Below are 18258 nucleotides of genomic sequence, written 5' to 3'. Positions count from 1 at the left end.
ACTCCCTAGACAGGAAATCACTTTGAAACAGAAAATGCCTTTGTCTCGCCTGCTCCCCCACTGATGAGTGGGTGCAGAAGTTGGGGGGGGGTGATGGGCTGCATGTTCCCCATGCTCCCTTCTAACTTGAGGACTTTATGAACCCATGTCCACGGTTCTAAGGTTCTGGTACTGACATTTGCTGCCACTTACTAAACCTTACTTTGTGCCAGGCACCGCATTAATTGTTTTACATGCTTTGTTTCATTGAATCTCTACAGCGACCCTTTGAGGCCTGTTGTATTTTATATACAGGTAGGGAAACTGTGGCTTTGAGAGGCTCTGTGCTTGCTCAGGATCAGGCAGCCAAGAAGTGGGGAATCCCTGGTTTTAACTACTCTACTCTTACGCATAAGTCCAAACCATGTGATTCAAATTCAGGTCAGTGGGGGCCTCTGCGGAGGGCCAGGGAAGGGTACCAAGGGAGATTTAACTGTGTTGGCAAGGTTTCATTTCTTACTATCTTGCGGCTTACCTACCATATTTGTTTTATTGATCTTTATGTCTTTTGTGTATTTCAAAATTTACATTAATTTTTTTTTAGTAATTTATAGTAGTTTTTAATTTTAAAAAGTTGTGGTCTGGGCACCTGGGTGGCTCAGTTGGTTGGGCATCTGCGTTCAGCTTGGGTGGTGGTCCCGGGGTCCTGGGATTGAGTCCTGCATCAGGCTCCTGCTGCAAGAGGAGTCTGCTTCTCTCTCTGCCTCTGCCTCTCTCTTTCTGTCTCTCGTGAATGAGTAAATTAAGTCTTTTTAAAAAAATTAAAAAATAAAAACTTTGTGGTTTGAAGATTCAATGAGTCTTAGATTTCAAGAATCAAGGGAGATAGTGTACATATTTTGAGGGGAGGGGGGAAAAGCAGACATGACCTTCAATGCACCAGACCTGGGTTCAAATCCCAAGTCAGAAAGACCCTAGAGGGTGCCTGGGTGGCTCAGTGGGTTAAGCCGCTGCCTTCGGCTCAGGTCATGATCTCAGGGTCCTGGGATCGAGTCCCGCATCGGGCTCTCCGCTCAGCGGGGAGCCTGCTTCCCTCTCTCTCTCTCTGCCTGCCTCTCTGTCTACTTGTGATCTCTCTCTGTCAAGTAAATAAATAAAATCTTTAAAAGAAAAAAAAAAAGAAAGACCCTAGACCCATGACCTGAGCCAGCCCCTTGACCTCTCTGAACTGGTTTTAGTCTTTGGAAAGGAAGGACTATTAACATTAACCTTGCAGAGAAGTAAGATTAAATAAGCATTTAGCCCAGAGCCTGGTACTACCAGAGATGCTCATGAAATCAAACTGTTACTCAAATATTTACCAGGTATTTTCTAGATAACCAAGACCAGTGAAATCATGTATCCATACAAACTTCAACACAAATGTTCATTAACAGCCCCAAACTGGAAACAACCCAAATGTCCACCCACAGGTGACTAGATAAACTGTGGTTTATCCATACAATGGAATACCACTCAGCAATAAAAAGGAATGAACTATTGATACTCATACTACCCGGATGAATCTCAAAATAATTATGCTATACAAAAGAAGCCAGAACAGAAGAGTATATACTGTGTGATTCCGTTTAGATAAAATTCTAGGAAATGCAAACTAATTTACAGTAATAGAAAAGAGATGAGGACGGAGGTCGGACAGCGCAGGAAGGGACTAAAAGGAAGGCTGACTAAGGGGCAGAAAGAAACTGTGGGGCATTATCTTGATCGTAGAGCTATTTTCATGATGTATGCATATGTCAAAGCTTGCCAGATTGTGCACTTCAATATGTAAAATTTAGTATGTGTCAATTATAACTCAATAAAGCTATTTTTAAAGTAAGACTTTTGAAAGACATTTCCTTTTTTTTTTTAAGATTTTATTTATTTATTAGAGAAATGGAGAGAGAGCACAAGTAGGCAGAGCAGCAGGCAGAGGGAGAGGGAGAAGCAGGCTTCCCACTGAGCAGAGAGCCCGATCCAGGGCTCCAACCCAGGACCCTGAGATCATGACCTGAGCTGAAGGCAGCCACTTAACCAACTGAGCCACCCAGGTGCCCCTTGAAAGACGTTTCTTAAAAGATAAGTGACAAGGAAAAATAGTGTGTGTGCTTTAAAAGTCACTATTAAGAAAGTGGAAAGTCAGCCCATAAAATAGGAGAAAATACTTACAAGTTATATATCTGATAAGGATCTAATGTCCAGAATATAGAAAGAAAGGTTAGAACTCAAGAGTCACAAGAAAACCTGATTCCAAACGGGCGAAGGATTTCAGTAGATTTTTCTCCAAAGATGTGCAAATGGTCAATAAGCGCGTGGAAAGATGCTCCCCATCTCTAGTCACCAGGGAAAAGCAAATCAAAGCTTCAGTGAGGGGCCACTTCATACCCACTATGATGGCTATCATCAAAAAGACAATAACACATGTTGTCAAGATGTGGAGTGGAACTGTCATTATTGCTGGTAGGAATGTAAAATGGTGCAGCTGGAGCGCCTGGCTGGCTCAGTCCATAGAGCATGTGACTCTTGATCTCAGGGGCATGAGTTCGAGCACCATGCTGGGGACAGAGTTCACTTTAAAAAAATAATATGGTTCAGCAACTTTGAAAAACAATTCGATAATTCCTCAAAATGGTAAACACAGAGTTACCATGTGATCCAGTAATTCTGCTCCTAGATATCTACACAAGAGAAATGAAAAGATACACCCCCACACAAAAACTTGTATACAAATGTTCATAGCACCACTATTCCTGGCAGCCCCAAAGTGAAAACAGCCCAATAGCCATCAGCTGATGACTGAGTGAATAAAATGTGGCAGGTCCACAAAATAGAATATTACTTAGCCATAAAGAGGAGTTAAAATCTCAACAGAACTGTTGTTTTTAAAAAACAATGAAGTACTGATTCATGCCACAAAATGTTTGAATTTGGAAAACATTATGCTAAATGAAATAAGCCAGACGTAAAAGGCTACATATCGTATGATTCTATTTCTGTGAAATGTCTAGAATAGGCAAATCCATAGAGACAGAAAGGAGATTAGTAGCTGCCAGGGGCTGGGGGTGGGGAGGGGGCAGGGGAAGGGGTATAGAGAATGCTTGTTAACGGGTACAGGGTTTCCTTTTGGGGTGATGAAATATTCTGGAATTAGATAGTGTTGATGGTTACACAACTTTGTGAATATATGGAAAACCACTGAGTTGTACAATTTTAAAGCTTGAATATTGTGGTGTGTGAATTATAGCTCAATTTAAAAAAAGATTTCTTGGTAAGGATGGCTAGAACACACATATAGCTTTGCTTCCTCTCTCAAATGACTTTTTTTTATGTAAACTATAAGGACAAAGAGGACAGAAGAGAAAACAGCAGCAGAATTTTGGAAGCTGTAGAGCATATAGACTAGCGGTAGATCCCACTGCAGACCCCAGAAAGCTAAATCCTAAGGCCACAGCTAGAAAAGCCAAGAAGTTGCCTATTTATGTGGCAGAACAGGCTCAGGAACTGGGTTATTAGGCAACTGGGAGGGAGTAAAGGTGGGGCTAAAAAGGAGAGGATTGGTTGCAGGTCTGTTTATGAAAGAGTTGGATATTCCCACTTCCTCTCCCTCCCCAAGTATACCTCCCTCTCTGAGAGAAGACTGGAAGTTTATCCCCAGGCAGAGCAAAGGGCATGGGCTGGTACTAAAGCTGAGAGTCCCAACCTTCTCTCCTTCCCAGTTCCCAGAATGCTAGAAGGTAGGGTCTTTCCCTCAGATAATACATGGAAAGATCCTTTGTTGGGGAACATGACCACACCAGGAGGAATGATCTAAATATACTAACATTGGGGGTTCCCCACTGGACAGATAATGCTACAGGGAAGCCCTCGATAAGCCCCACTCATGGATCAAAGCTTCCATTTGGTTTTTCAGACAATCAAAGATCATGGAACATCTGAAGAAAGCTTCCAGCATAAAAGAGAATGAACTAAACAAATAACCAGACCTCAAAAAAGCACCATGGAGGAAAGCAAATGGGCATGAATAGCCTTAGGGACATAAAAGATGCTCCTGTACCCAGGAAACAAGAATAGGATGCTATAAAGATATAGGTGCTGTTAGAAGAGAAACACAGCTATTGAAGATTAAAAGTACAAGGGAAGACACTAAAATCAGTAGACGGAAGATAAAGTTTTTTTAATGTCTCAGAAAGATAAATTTCCCACAAGGATAAAAAGAAAAATCAAAAAGAAAAGAAAAGAGAATTAAAACCAATCTGGGAAGCCCAACAGCCAAATATCAGAGTTTAAGAAACAGAGAACAGAGAAAATCAGGGGGAAGAAATCATCAGTGAAATAACTCAGTACCATTTCCAGAACTCAAGGACATACATTTCCAAACTGAAAGGACCCAGTGAGCACCAAGGAAAAGGTATAAAATAGTTTCAAACCAAGAGATATCATGTAGAGCTTTCAGAAAAATAAAGACAAGGGTTCCACAAATTCCAAATTTCCAAAAAGGAAAAAAAAAATACAAAAACCCAGGAATCACAGTGACTTTGGACTTCTTAGCAGCAACCCTGGAAAACAGAAGATAATGGAACAATGCCCTCAAAAGTCTATGGGAAAATGATTTCCACCCTAGAATCTTTACTAAACCAAATTATCAAATATGGGAGGGTGTGGTTAAGATATTCTCAGACCTTTCTCAGAAAGCTTCAGGAAGTTATGTTCTACCAAACTGAAGTTCACTAAAAATAAGAGAAGACCTGGGACAGGGGAAACTGAAATTCAGTTTGTGAGAGGGAACGGGGATTGCCAGGAGGGTAGCACACAGGAACTCTGGGAGTGAAACAGAACATTCACATTGGATCAGGCCCAAAAGTTCTGAAAGACATCTACTCAACAAGACAAACTTGATAGATATCTGATGTGCCTGGATGTACTGAGAGGCAATTTAGATCATTTTTGGAGAGTATAAGATTAAATTATGATAATTTCATAGAAAATTAAGTAAATGAAGGAACAAACACTCATGTACCATTCATTCATGGGAACGTGAACTGGCACAGCCACTCTGGAAAACTGCATGGAGTTTCCTCAAAAAGTTAAAGATAGAACTAACCTACAATTCAGCAGTTGCACTACTAGGTATTTACTCAAAATATGCAAAAACACTAATTCAAAGGGATACAAGCATCGTTGTTTATTGCACCATTATTTACAATAGCCAAACTATGGAAGGGGCCCATGTATCCATCAAAAGATGATGGATAAGAAGATGGAATGGAACACAATGGAATATTGTTCAGCCATAAAAAACACTGAAGTCTTGCCATTTGCAGTCAAATGCTCTACCACAGAGCTATACCCCCAAGTCTTGCCATTTGCAACCACATGAATGGAGCTAGAGAGTATCTAATACTAAGCAAATAAGTCAATCAGAGAAAAGCAAATATATGATTTCACTCTTGGTAAAATTTAAGAAATCTATGAAAATAAGCAAAGGCAAAGGAAAAAGAGAGAGAGAGAGACAAACCAAGAAACAGACTCCTAACTCTAGAGAACAAACTGACGGTTACCAGAGGGGAGGTGGGTGGGGGATGGGTGAAAGAGGCTATGGGGATTAAAGAGTACCCCTATCATGATGAGCCCTGAGTAATGTACAGAATTATTGAATCACTATATTGTACCACTGGAACTACTATAACACTGCTTGTTAATTATACTGGAATTAAAATAAAAACACTAATTTTAAAAAAAGAAAAATAAGTGAAAAATCAAGACAACTATTAAGTCTTGGGAAAACAAAAGTTATATAGGAAATGTATAGTAATCCTCATCCACTGTGTGGTTCAAATTGAATGGTATACACACTGTCATAATATGGTGAACACTGAAAGTTGATCATACATAACCATACATACCATAGAGACATAAGGGAGGATGAGAGGACAGAAAGAGTGACATGGAGGGCTAAATCTTCCTCTTCCACTGTGAAAAACCAACCAGATATCGTTTAAAATTGAAATATCAGGAAGTAATACCAGAAGTTATTCAGAGATACAGAGATAAATACCAAAGGAACTGGCTAAAAAATTTGAAGTAGTATAAAGAGGAAGGTGAGGAAATGTTATTTTTCACAGCAAGCCTTATAGAAGTATTTGATTCTTTAAATACATAAATTTGTAGCTTGGATACAAAGTAAAACTAAATTTAAAAATCAAGAAAAAAAATGCATCAAAGTCAATTGATTCTAAGCTGATTGTGACAACAAAATGGCAGCCCAAACTTGCCCTTGCGAAACCACCTTAGGTCAAGCTGAGGATGACCCCAAAGATCAACCTAGCCTTGCCCAGAAGAGGCTGTAGACTAATTCCAGCCAGGAGGGTGGACCCCAAGACCGAGTTTCCCCAGGATGGATGGGAGAGGGCTCCCTGCATCTTCTCTAAGAAGGGAAGAGGTCCCAAATGTCACTTGGGCCCCACTGCCCAGTACAGTTCTGTGCCACCCCTCTCTCCTTGCATGGGGAAGGAGACAAAGTAATAGAAAGTAGAAAGGCTTGGTATCTAACACATCCTTAGGGAGATACAGGGTTAGGGTAGGATTTGGCTCCCCCATTTTTCATATGGAGAAAGTCTGGCTCAGAAAGGGGAAAGGAACTGGCCCAAGGTCACACAGCAAGGTGTGTGAGACTGGCCCCTGCAGTTAAACAAAAGAGCTCTGGGGCAGACTTCCTGCATTCACATCCAAGTTCCCATAGCTGGATCACAGGGCAGAGGAAAAGAAAATACAGGTAGGTGTGTTGGAGATATCTTTTTTTCCAGAAAGCAAAGAAATGCTCAGACTACTGGGATTTGTCAGAAGGATCCAGGGGATGGGGCAACTGTATGGCTCTGTTGAGAGTCCAACTCTTGATTTCAGCTCAGATCATGATCTCAGGGTCATAAGATTGAGCCGAGTCAGGCTCCACACACAGCGCAGAATCTGCTTGAGATTCTCTCTCTCCATCCCCACTGCCCTTTCCTGATGCTCATGCTCTCCGTCCAAATAAAAAAATTTTTAAATGGAACTCCTTTAAAAAAGAGGAAAAAGAAGGATCCAGGATCCAACTTGAATGGGCACCTGCTACCCAAATATGGAACAATTCCAGAACCAATTAAAATAATTTACTTTGCCTCTTTGGAAGAAACTGTTGTTCAATCCTAATCGATAAAGAAAAATTCTTCTTTACAGAAGAACGTTAAGAAAACCAACAGAAAAGATAGAATTAGAAAATCACCTTTTTATAAGCCCAGTGTAATAGCTGGTTCAGGCAAGGGCCACCAATGGATGCCAAAACCATGAGATGAAAGAGTGGAGGGCGACAGGATATCCACACACTGCAGTATCATCCCAAAGGTCCCTGCTGGTCACAGAGAGGGAAAGGCACTTTATTGCTGTCACTACCAAAGTGATCAAACTTAGTATTGCCAACAGTGGCGCAACCTGACGTTATGTTTCCAAATGGTTATATAAAACTCAGCGTTAGCCGGGAAATATCTTTTCTAAAATTCATTAACCTGAATCTACCTTTAAAACTAAGCTATAGTTTACAGTAATTAAAGGGGTAGAAGAACAAGTTAAATGACACCGTGGGGAAATAAACAAATCCAGGAACAGTCTGCAAGTCAGTGACTGTTACCATCAAATGGTCAATGCCATGAAAAAGATACGTGTGTAGACAGGGTTTTATATTTTAAAAGATTAAAGAAATGTAGGGGTGGAGCACCTAGGTGACTCAGTCAGCTAAGTGTCTGCCTTCACTCAGGTCATGATCCCAGGGCCCTGGAACTGTGCCCTGCATCAGGCTTCCTGCTCAGTAGGGAGCCTGTAACTCCCTCTCCCTCCCTCACCCTGCTCATGTTCTTGCTCGCTCTGTTCTCTCTCAAAGAAGTAAATAAGTAATCTTTAAAAAAGAAAGAAAGAAATGTAGGGGAGCCTGGCTGGTTCAGTCAATGGAGCATAGGACTCTTGATCTCAGAGTTGTGAGTTTAAGCCCCATGTTGGGTGTAGAGATTATATAAAATCTTTGTTTTTTTAAGATTTTATTTATTTATTTGACAGAGAGAAATCACAAGAGAGGCAGGCAGAGAGAGAGGAAGGGAAGCAGGCTCTCCGCTGAGCAGAGAGCCCGATGTGGGACTCGATCCCAGGATCCTGAGATCATGACCTGAGCTGAAGGCAGCGGCTTAACCCACTGAGCCACTCAGGCGCCCTAAAAATAAAATCTTTTTAAAAAAGATTAAAGAAATGTAATAACAAGATGCAATTTGCAAGTCTTTTTTTTTTTTTTTAAGATTTTATTTATTTGTCAGAGAGAAAGGGAGCACAAGCAGGGGGGGAGCAGCAGGCAGAGGGAGATGCAGGCTCCCCACTGAGCAAGGAGTCCAATGTAGCCCTTGATCCCAGGACCCTGGGGTCATGACCTGAGCCAAAGGCAGCCACTTAACCAACCGACTGAGCCACCAAGGCATCCTTGCAATTTGTGGATCTTGACAAGATTCTGGTTTGAAAAGAAAAGCTACAAAAGATATTTTTTAGAAACTGAGGAAATGTGAATCTGGATAGAATATTAGAGGCTATTTGGGAATTATGGTTTTTCTTAGGTGGGATAATAAAATTTTTGCCCATTAAGTGAATATTTCCTTTTAGAGGTTGAAGGCTAAATGCAATATTTGGAGGTGACATGACATGCTGTTTGCAACATATTTTCAAATGGTTCAGAAGAAAGATACAGAGAGATATTAGATAAAATTAACAATAGTAGACTATTGATGTGGGTATAGGAGTGATCACTTTTAGGGGCCCCTGAGTGGCTCGGTCATTAAGCACCGACCTTCAGCTCTGGTCATGATCCCAAGGTCCTGGGGAAAAAGGCAATTGCACACAAATCCTATACAGGCACTGTGCTGGCTGCTAAGAAGACACTACATTCCCATCACTGTCAACACTGATACTTGCAGGGACAGTGGGCTCTTTCATAGCATAGACACAAAATGTGTGCTGCAACCTTTTTGGACTTTCTCAGTAACTATCAAAAGTTATTTGTTTGTTTGTCTGTTTTGAAAGGAAAAAATTCCAGCCCTACCACTTACTAGATGTGCGATTTTAAGTAGATTACTTAATTCCCTTTTGTCTCTGTTTCCTCATCTGTAAAATAGGCACACAATAGAATCTAATAGACATACAATAGAACCCATCTTACTGGGTTGCTGGGAGAATTGAATGAGCTAGCATACACATGCCTGACATAGAGACTAACTATGCAATAAAATTTTGGTAGCTCAATATGATTTTTCCTGCAAACTTGCTAAATCTGAATCAGGGACCCTGACCATGTCCAGAGATTTGGAGCTGCTCAACGAAAGGGAGCAGCAAGCCTGTCTGGTCGAGCATGTGTATCCTCCACCCAGGGCCTTCCTGGGAGTCTCATTCTGTACCCTTCCAGCTGGTCTGTTGAAATGCCTGCCCTCCCTTGGTCTGGATACTCCAGGCTCCAGAGGTGTGAGTTCCTGCCAGTTCACTTGGGTGGGCCAGGAGGTGGAGTCGCCCAGGGCCTCAGGCACATCCTGTTCTTCTCCTTAGTCCCTTAAGTCCCGGAGAGGGAAGAGCCACCCCAGGTGGCAGGCCGGCTGTTCCTGTTCGGCCCTGTCCACACCCCGTATGGCCTGGCGTGGAGCCTCCATGGATCCTAGTACTTGGACCATGAACACGGAGCCAGAAAAGGGGCTCTTCGCTGGGAAGGAGCAGGTCTGGGCTCCCGTCTCGTATCTGCTACACCTGCCCCAGGCAAGTTACTTGCTTTACTTCTTCCACTCTTTCAACAGTTACTGATTGCACATCTGCTTTGTGCCAGGTACTGTCCTGGGTACTTGGGCTACCTCAGTGAACAAAGCAGAGAACTATCTCTGCCCTTATGGAACACAAGCTAGAGGGAGACAAGCAAACTCTTCTGTGGGAGAGAGATGAGCGAGCTGGGAAAAAGGGAAGGCATTGTTGGGGCAGGCGGATGGGGGCAGGCCTCAGCACTTCGTAGGGTGTTGGGATGGGCCTCACTGGCAAGGCCAGATTTGAGGGTAGGCTTGAAGAAGGTGAGGCGGTTTACCAAGCCCACGTCTGAGGAAGTGTCCTCGGCAGAAGGAACAGGAAGAGCAAAGGCCCCACGGTGGGGATGTGCTTGGCATGGTTGAGGAATAGGAAGGAGGCTAGTGTGGCTAGAGTGGAGTCACTGAGCTGGAGAGTAAATGGACGTGAGCTCAGTGACGTATGCAGCCAGACCCTGTGGCAATGTTCGTGACTTTGGTTTTTACTCTGAGTGAAATCAGGAGCCCTGGGAAGAAGCCTTTGAGCAGAGGTGTGCTGTTATCTGATTGTGTTTAACACGGTGGCTGCGGCGGCTTCCTTGACAATCTGTACAACAGGGACAGACAATCCCCACTGCCTCATGGGACTGCCGGGAAGGTCTAAGGAGAGCCTGGATGGAAAGCACTTTGTAACAAAAGGCCCTGAATATAGTACAATGCCTCTGGGAAAAAGAGACTAGCTATTCTGTTTCTTCCCATCTTATCGAAGGGACAATTGAGCAAGGAAAGGATCTGATTTGCCCAAGGTCAGATGTTCTACAACCAATTTAGGATCTGGAACTCCCAGACTCTTCTCCCAGGTGCCACCTGGCAGGCAGGCAAATAGCCTTTTGACTTGTGATCTCAGCTAGTGCCTCTGAACAGGACAGACTGAGTAGTCCTCCCCATGACTCATTCATCCAACACATATGTACTAAGCACCAGTTCTACACCAGGCACTAGGATACGGGGCATGTGAAGACACCCGGCGAGGACTGAGCCCCAGTCTCCAGAGGGTGGAGCAAGAGTCAGATATCAATCAGATACCAGGCTACCAGGGGCTGGGGTTAAGCTTAGGGGTCAGGGATGGATCTGTGGCTGGAGGCAGAGAGACCAGTTAGAAGGCTGTCATGACAAGTCAAGCTGGAAAGGCAAGGCCTGATGGAGCCTGTGGCTGGGACACTGAGGAATGCGGACGAAGAGTAAAAAGGTCAGGAGGAAAGTCCACAGGACTTGGGCCAGACTGGACTTGGGCCTTTCTGGAGAAAGGAATGGGACCAAGATGCTGTGGAGCATTCTTACTTGGGTGACAGAGAAGATGATGTCATTCACAGAAATAGGAAGTCGTTGGCACATTTGAGGAACAGAAAGAAATGCCATACGTCTGAGCATTTTGAGCAAGGGAGAGAGTGGTTTCAAATGTTGTTGATAGGCTAGGCAGGGGCCAGATCATGCAGGCCTGGGTGTTAGTGGGTATTATTTCAAAACAATGGGAAGCTAGCAGAGGGTGTGAGGCAGGAAGGGGCTGGGTTTGGTTAATGTTTTAAAATGATGTGTGGCATTGCAGATTTAAGGGGAGCATGAGTGGGAGCCTGGAGACCAGCTAGGCGTGAAGTGGCTTAGATGAGAGATGGCGGTGATTTCCGGTAGTGGTGGAGACTGGGAGAGTAGATGGATTCCATGGCTGTTTTGAAGGGAGAGATGTCAGCATCTGCTTTGGGAATGAGATCAAAGATGGTGCCGGGGTTGGGGGCACAATAGATGGTGGCATTCAAGATGGGAAAGATGGAAGAGCACATTCTGGAACAGGCAGACTTCAAGGTTTGGTTTTGGCTGTATTCTGTGTGACACCCACACACAGACATCAAGTAGATGGCTGACGGTACCAGACTGAAACTTCAAAAAAGATTGAACACAGACATTTGTAAATGATCAACTTGCAGATGGAATTTACAACCCTGGGACTAGGGTTGTGCTCTAGGGACCCTCAACATTTAGAGACCGGATAGAGGAGCAACCCCGACCAGTGTAGAGGAGCCATCAGAGAGAAGGAAAGCCAGGAGAGGGTGCGCTCACAGATCCCAATAAAGGAGTGGAGGAGGAGTGTTAACTGTGGCAGATTGTGCTGAGAGGACAAGGTGGAGGAGAAGGTCCCTGGGCATGGCCATGTGGAGGCCATGGGAGATGGAGACACGAGATCAGTGAATTGGGTCAGGAGGAGACTGGGAGAAATGGTGCCAGTGTGAAGGGGCAGCACTGGGTGGGGGGGTGGGCAGCAGTCCGAAGAGGACTCAGGTCATAGCTTTGGGCAGGTTTGTGGATGGGAATGACTCAGGAGGGAGTGGGGATAGACGGGGCTGAGAAGCGTCCTGCCCAGCTCCTGCACAATGAGGGGCTTCTGCAGAAGCTGCTCCTCCAAGCAAGGCCACGCTGTCACCTAAGCTCCTCCCCAGTGCCTCCCCTCCATGGCAGCCAAACAAGTGCCCCAACACCTCCTTTCTGTTCCTCAGGACTCAGCCCTGCCATGCCTCAGCATGGCAGCTCATTGCCCAAATGCTGCCACCGACAGCACTGTCTACTGGATTTGAGGAAAAAGTGAAACTTCCCAAAGTACACCAAGGCCTTCATTCCTGGCTTTCGTTCCCCATTGGTGTCTCACCTCTGTGACTGAGTATAACGGATTCCCATTACACAGTTTCTCATTTTATTGTCACAACAGCCCTAGGAGCCTCAGGGAGATTAATGAGATAAGTACAAGCTAAGGACACTAGTAAGTGGCAGAGCTGGGACTTGAACACAGGTCTGAGCTGTCTGCAGACTCTACTCTCTTAACTACCAGGCTATGCTGCCTCCAAAGACCCCTTATTCACTTTGGCCAGGCCTCCTGTACCCCTAATCCCCATGGGACAGATTTGAAAGGCAGATGTGATTCTTTCCCCATCTTTGTCTCCGGTGGGCAATTTCCACACTCACTCTTCAGACAAGCTTAGTATCAGTTCACCAGGCTCCTGTCCTACCCAGGAACGACCATTTTTGAGCATTTCCTCACATCCCTGATAATCTATTTGTATGCCTCCAGAGACAGAAGCAGACTGTTCTAGGCAGCAGGAAAGCATAGCAATCCAAAACACAGACCTCAGACTGAGTTACTGTGGCTGAATCTCAACTCTGCTAACTACGAGAGTCCTGTGCCTCGGTTTCCTCACCTGTAACATGGTAATGAGAGTCGTATCTATTTCCTTGTGTGATTATGAGGATTAGTAAGATGTTACATTTAAGTTGCTTGGTAAGTACATAATAAATTTTGGTTATTAACATCATCACTATTTTTCCTGAGGGAAACCTGCCACTTACTACAACGTCTGCCCATTGGGCCCTTGGAATTCTACCCTCTTCTGCACTCACCTGTAGTTTAATCCTATTGTTCTGCAGTTCTCAATTTTCATTTGCTCCCGATGCAAGGTGGTTTTTGTTTTTGGGTTTTTTTTTGTGGGGGGGGGTAAGCTCAGTTACTCATCATGCAAACATGATTTTCCTAAGATCATGATTTCTCCTTGACGGAGTCACTGGTGGTTTGCCAGCCAAGCTCAACGTTGCCAAATACACAACTAGGGTAGGAGAATGACAGCTTAAGGCCTCGCCTCCTACCCTCACAGGCCCTCTTGTTGGCTGCAGGCTTTTGCACACCCTGGATTTGGAACCCTGTCAGTGGGACCCCATGACTGCACATCTACCAGCAGGGCTAGATTATTTCATGATGAAGAGCCCATTTCCTGGAGGCAGACAGAGCCAAGCTCAAATCTAGACTCTTCTGCTTACTTGCAATATGTGATCTTGCCTAAGACACTCAGTGTCACGGAGCCTCAGTTTCTTCATCTGCAAAAATGAGAGGATAATAATCGTGCTTACTTCATTGGGTGCTGTGAGGACTAAGATAATGCATATAAAACACTCAGCACAGTTCCTACCTCAACAAACATTTGCCATGAATATTCTAGGACTGTGCTGCCTCATAGGGCAGTCACTAGCCACATGTGGCAGTTGAAGTCTTAAACATGGCTAGTCTAAATGAGATGTGCTGGATTTCAAACACTTACAATAAGAAAAGAATGTAAAATACCTTGATAATTTTCATATTACTAGGTTGAAATGAAAATATTTTGGATATATTGCATTAAATAAAATATATTATAATTTATATTATTTTCTACTCTATTAATGGGTCTAGGAAATTTGAAATTACATGTGGCTCAATTTTGTGGCTTATATTTCTTTTGGACATTACTGTTATAGCAGGGCTTTTGTAGTTTTTTAGGGGTGATGGTGGTTGTGCTTTTTTTCCCAGTGGGGGAGAAAACAATAGTACAACTAGTTTTGGGGTGTTTGAATTTTAGTGCCTGTACCTGTTTCTCCCAGGTGGTATTTGAGCTGCAAGGGTGCTTTGGAGATGAAGGAGATCTGATCTCTTCTCTGTAAAGATGGGGAATCTGAGACCTACCCACAGGCCCATGGGATATGCCTAGGTCGGGAGAACTAATGGTGGCAAGAACTCAGATCAGAAGCCAGACACCAGGGCGCCTGGGTGGCTCAGTGGGTTAAAACCTCTGCCTTCGGCTCAGGTCATGATCCCAGGGTCCTGGGATCGAGCCCCGCATCGGGCTCTCTGCTCAGCAGGGAGCCTGCTTCCTCCCTTCTCTCTCCCTGCCTACCTCTCTGCCTACTTGTGATCTGTCTGTCAAATAAATAAATAAGAAAATCTTAAAAAAAAAAAAAAAAAAAAAAGCCAGACACCATCACCATCCCAAGCAGGCAGCTTCCTATCAGAATGATGCTGCCACCTAGTGGTCACCCATAAGTGAGTGCCACAAGTAAGTGCAGCTGCTAGGCTTCCTTAGGAGCAGGACTCTGGGGGCACTTGGGTGGCTCAGTCATTAGGTGTGCCTGCTTTGGCTCAGGTCATGATCCTGTCGGGGCTCCCTGCTCGGCGGGGAGCCTGCTTCTCCCTCTCCCGCTCCCCCTGCTTGTGTTCCCTCTTTCACTGTGTCTCTGTCAAATAAATAAATAAATAAAATCTTAAAAAAAAAAAAAAAAAGGAGCAGGACTCTGTTGCCATCTACTTCCCTGTCTTTTGCAGAAGTGAGGACAGGCGGATCCCCCTCCTGCACCTCCTTGCCAGTCAGACTGTGCCCCCACCTGCCCGTGTGACAGTGTAGTGATTAAAGGGCACTATCTGTGGTTACAGACAAGCGCAGCATTAAATCCCAGCTCTGCCCCTTTCTAGCTGTGCCCCTGCACAGGTCACTTATCTCTGACCCTTGGCTTCCCTATATGTAAAATGTGGATAATAATAGTACTTACCTCAAAGCGATTAAATGAGGCAATGCCAGGAATTTGAGTCAACAAATATCTACAAAGGACCACCACTTATGCACTGTTCCTGCTACCGGGATAGGGCAGTAAACCTAAAAAGTCATGTCCAGTGGTTCTCCAATTGTGGTCTTTAGACCACTGACAGCAGCAGCACCTACCATCTTGTTAGAAATGCAAATCTTTAGGCCTCCATCCCAGACCTCCTGAATCTGATGCACGCTCAGAGTTGGAAGACCACCAGACTTAGACACACAAATATATATATATATGTGTGTGTGTATATATATATATTACGTACATATATATATACATACATATATATATACATACACACTTAGATATATACATCAGGTGGAGTTAAGTGCTATGAATATGGCAAGTAAATGGCTAAATATCTTGAAAACATTCATCTGTGATGGTCAGAGAGAGCCTGTCTGATAAGGTGAAAGGTTCCAGCAGAGATGTGAAAGCAATTATATAAAGGAAAGGTTAAAAGGGTATGCCTCTTCCCTTACAAGACACTTCCTATATTTATAGTAAGTCTTGGGGATATAATGTAGGTGACTATAGTTAATAATTCCAAGATATTTCCTGCAAATTGCATACACAAATTATCCTTACATGTCATTGGCCACAACTTAAGTGATATGGACCAACAAGCTGCCTGAACAATCTTTTTTTTTTTTTTTTTTTTTTTTTAATTTTTTTCAAGTAGGGTCCATGCCCCAGCTTGGAGCCCAGTACAGGGTTTGAACTCAGAACCCCAAGATCAAGAGTCAGATGTCTAACCAACTGAGCCATCCAGGTGCCAGAGAGTCTTTATTCTGATCAACCATACATCCAGCTAGAAATTGAGACTCCTTTTTATAATAGAAAATTAAGAAAAGGCATATTGGGAAACAGTGATCTCTGCCTGATCTCTGGCTGCCTACTAAGAGATTCTGATGTAACTAGCTTTGGGGGTCTGGTTCATACTTGTATACCTCCAATGATGGGGAGATCTCTATCTTATTAAGCAGCTGTATTCCCTCTTCGAGCAGCTCTTTTAGAAAACTCTCTGATAACTCAAGTCTACCTCTTCCCAACTCCATCCGATGGCCAAATCCTACCACCTCAGGACTACACGCAGCAAGACTGCTTGCCCCCTTCCTCTCCAAGACAGAACTGACCAATTTTAAGTTCCTAACCCATCTTCTCTTTGCACTACTAAGATCAATGGCTTCCCTGAAGCCATGTCTTGGGAAGTTTTCCTGATTCTGCATTCTGCATTTACCTTCAAAGTAAACTCCTAGATGACAGGGAGCCACATCATCACCCAGGTCAATGAAGGTTAACTGGAAGGCTAGTGTCCTCACTCAGGCAGAATGGGAAGGGAGCAATCCAGGACTATATTCAGTTCCAATCCCACTGGACTTTTCTGTTTTGTAATTTCTTCAGATTTACTTTGGAGTTCAGTAATTCTTTCTTCTGTTGGCTCTCATCTGCCATTGGACCCATCCACTGAGTATTTAAATTTCAATAACTATTGTACTGTTTTCTTTGCTTCCTTTTCAAAGGCATCCAATTATTCATATTTTGCTGAATTTTTTGTTCCATTGTTTCTTTAAACATTTCCTATGAAGTTATAGTTTAATTCTAATATGGAGTTAGGGTCCCTGAGTAGCTCAGCCGTTAAGTGCCTACCTTCGCTCAGGTCATGATCCCAGAGTCCTGGGACAGAGTCCCGCACTGGGCTCCCTGTTCTGTGGGAAGCCTGCTTCTCCCTCTCCCACTCCCTCTGTAAAATAAATAAAGTCTTTTAAAAATTCTAATATGGAATCCTTGGGATATATAAAAAACTTTGTTGACTCTCATTTGGTGCCTATTTTCATGTCTTGGTATGGGGCGGGGGAGGGTCCTACTCGATTGAACCTTATCTGTAGGAAACCAGAGGGGCTCAATTATGGTTCTTTCCAGAGGATTTGCTTTTGCCAAGGACCTACTAGGAACATAGTAGCCCAGAAATCTGAGCACTTCTGGCTTATTGTGAAAGTCGAGCTCAGGTTCCTCACCTTGGGGCTGAGGTGAGAGGTAAGGGCATAGCCTAGACTTAACTTCCTGGCACTGATTTGGTATTTGCCAGGAGGGCTACTCCAACTTTCTCTGCCTACAGCTGTGTTCCCTAATCCATTTCATCTTGATGAACTTTCCCCCCTCATTTCTGAATGTCCCTGGGGAGTTCCTTTATCTCTTTGAAGCACAGGAATGCATGTTTGTTTTAATTTATCAAGGATCTACAAGGCTCTTTAAATGATCTATTTTAGGGGGATCTGGGGACTCAGTTAAGCATCTGACTCTTGGTTTCAGCTGAGGTCATCTAAGCCTCATGGGATCAAGCCCTGCATGAGGCTCCATGCTCAGTGTACAGTCCACTTGAGAATCTCTCCGCTCCTCCCCCCGCTTGCCCATGCACACTCTCAAAAAAAAAATGAACATCTTCAAAAAAATTTTATGAAAAAAAAAAAAATCTAGTTTATAGAACCTATTTAGTTTCCAGAGGGAGGAAGCCCATCCACCTATTCTTTCAGTGATTCATTAATTACTGAGCCCATACTTGGGAGACTGGGCTGGAGTGGAAGATACTGAACAAGACCCACTTTGCCCTCTCAGAGCTCACAGATTAGTAGGGAAAGTTAGAATGTTACAAGGGACAGTGGTGGCACATGGGAAGTAGCGGTGCCGTGGGAATTCAGTGAAGCACGTTTGAGGGGCACCCAGGAGGGTGACTTTGAGAGGGATGAAGAACTAATTCTAACAGATGAGAAGATAGTGAGGTGAGGTGAGGAGGAGAAGATGCTGAAGGAGCCAAGCCGGGAGGGAACATGAGCAGAAGACTGAAGGCTCGGAGAACTGAAAAGTGAAAGGAAGTAGGTTTGGCTTGGGCAGGAGGGTGAAGTGTATGGCAGGACCAGTAACAAAACCTGTGGCCTCGGGCTAGGCAGGGACCAGAGGGGAGACTGGGAGGCGTGTT

Source organism: Meles meles, chromosome 3 (genome assembly GCF_922984935.1).
Source record: "Meles meles chromosome 3, mMelMel3.1 paternal haplotype, whole genome shotgun sequence".
NCBI classification, from domain to species: Eukaryota; Metazoa; Chordata; class Mammalia; order Carnivora; family Mustelidae; genus Meles; species Meles meles.
This window is presented reverse-complemented; position numbering follows the sequence as displayed.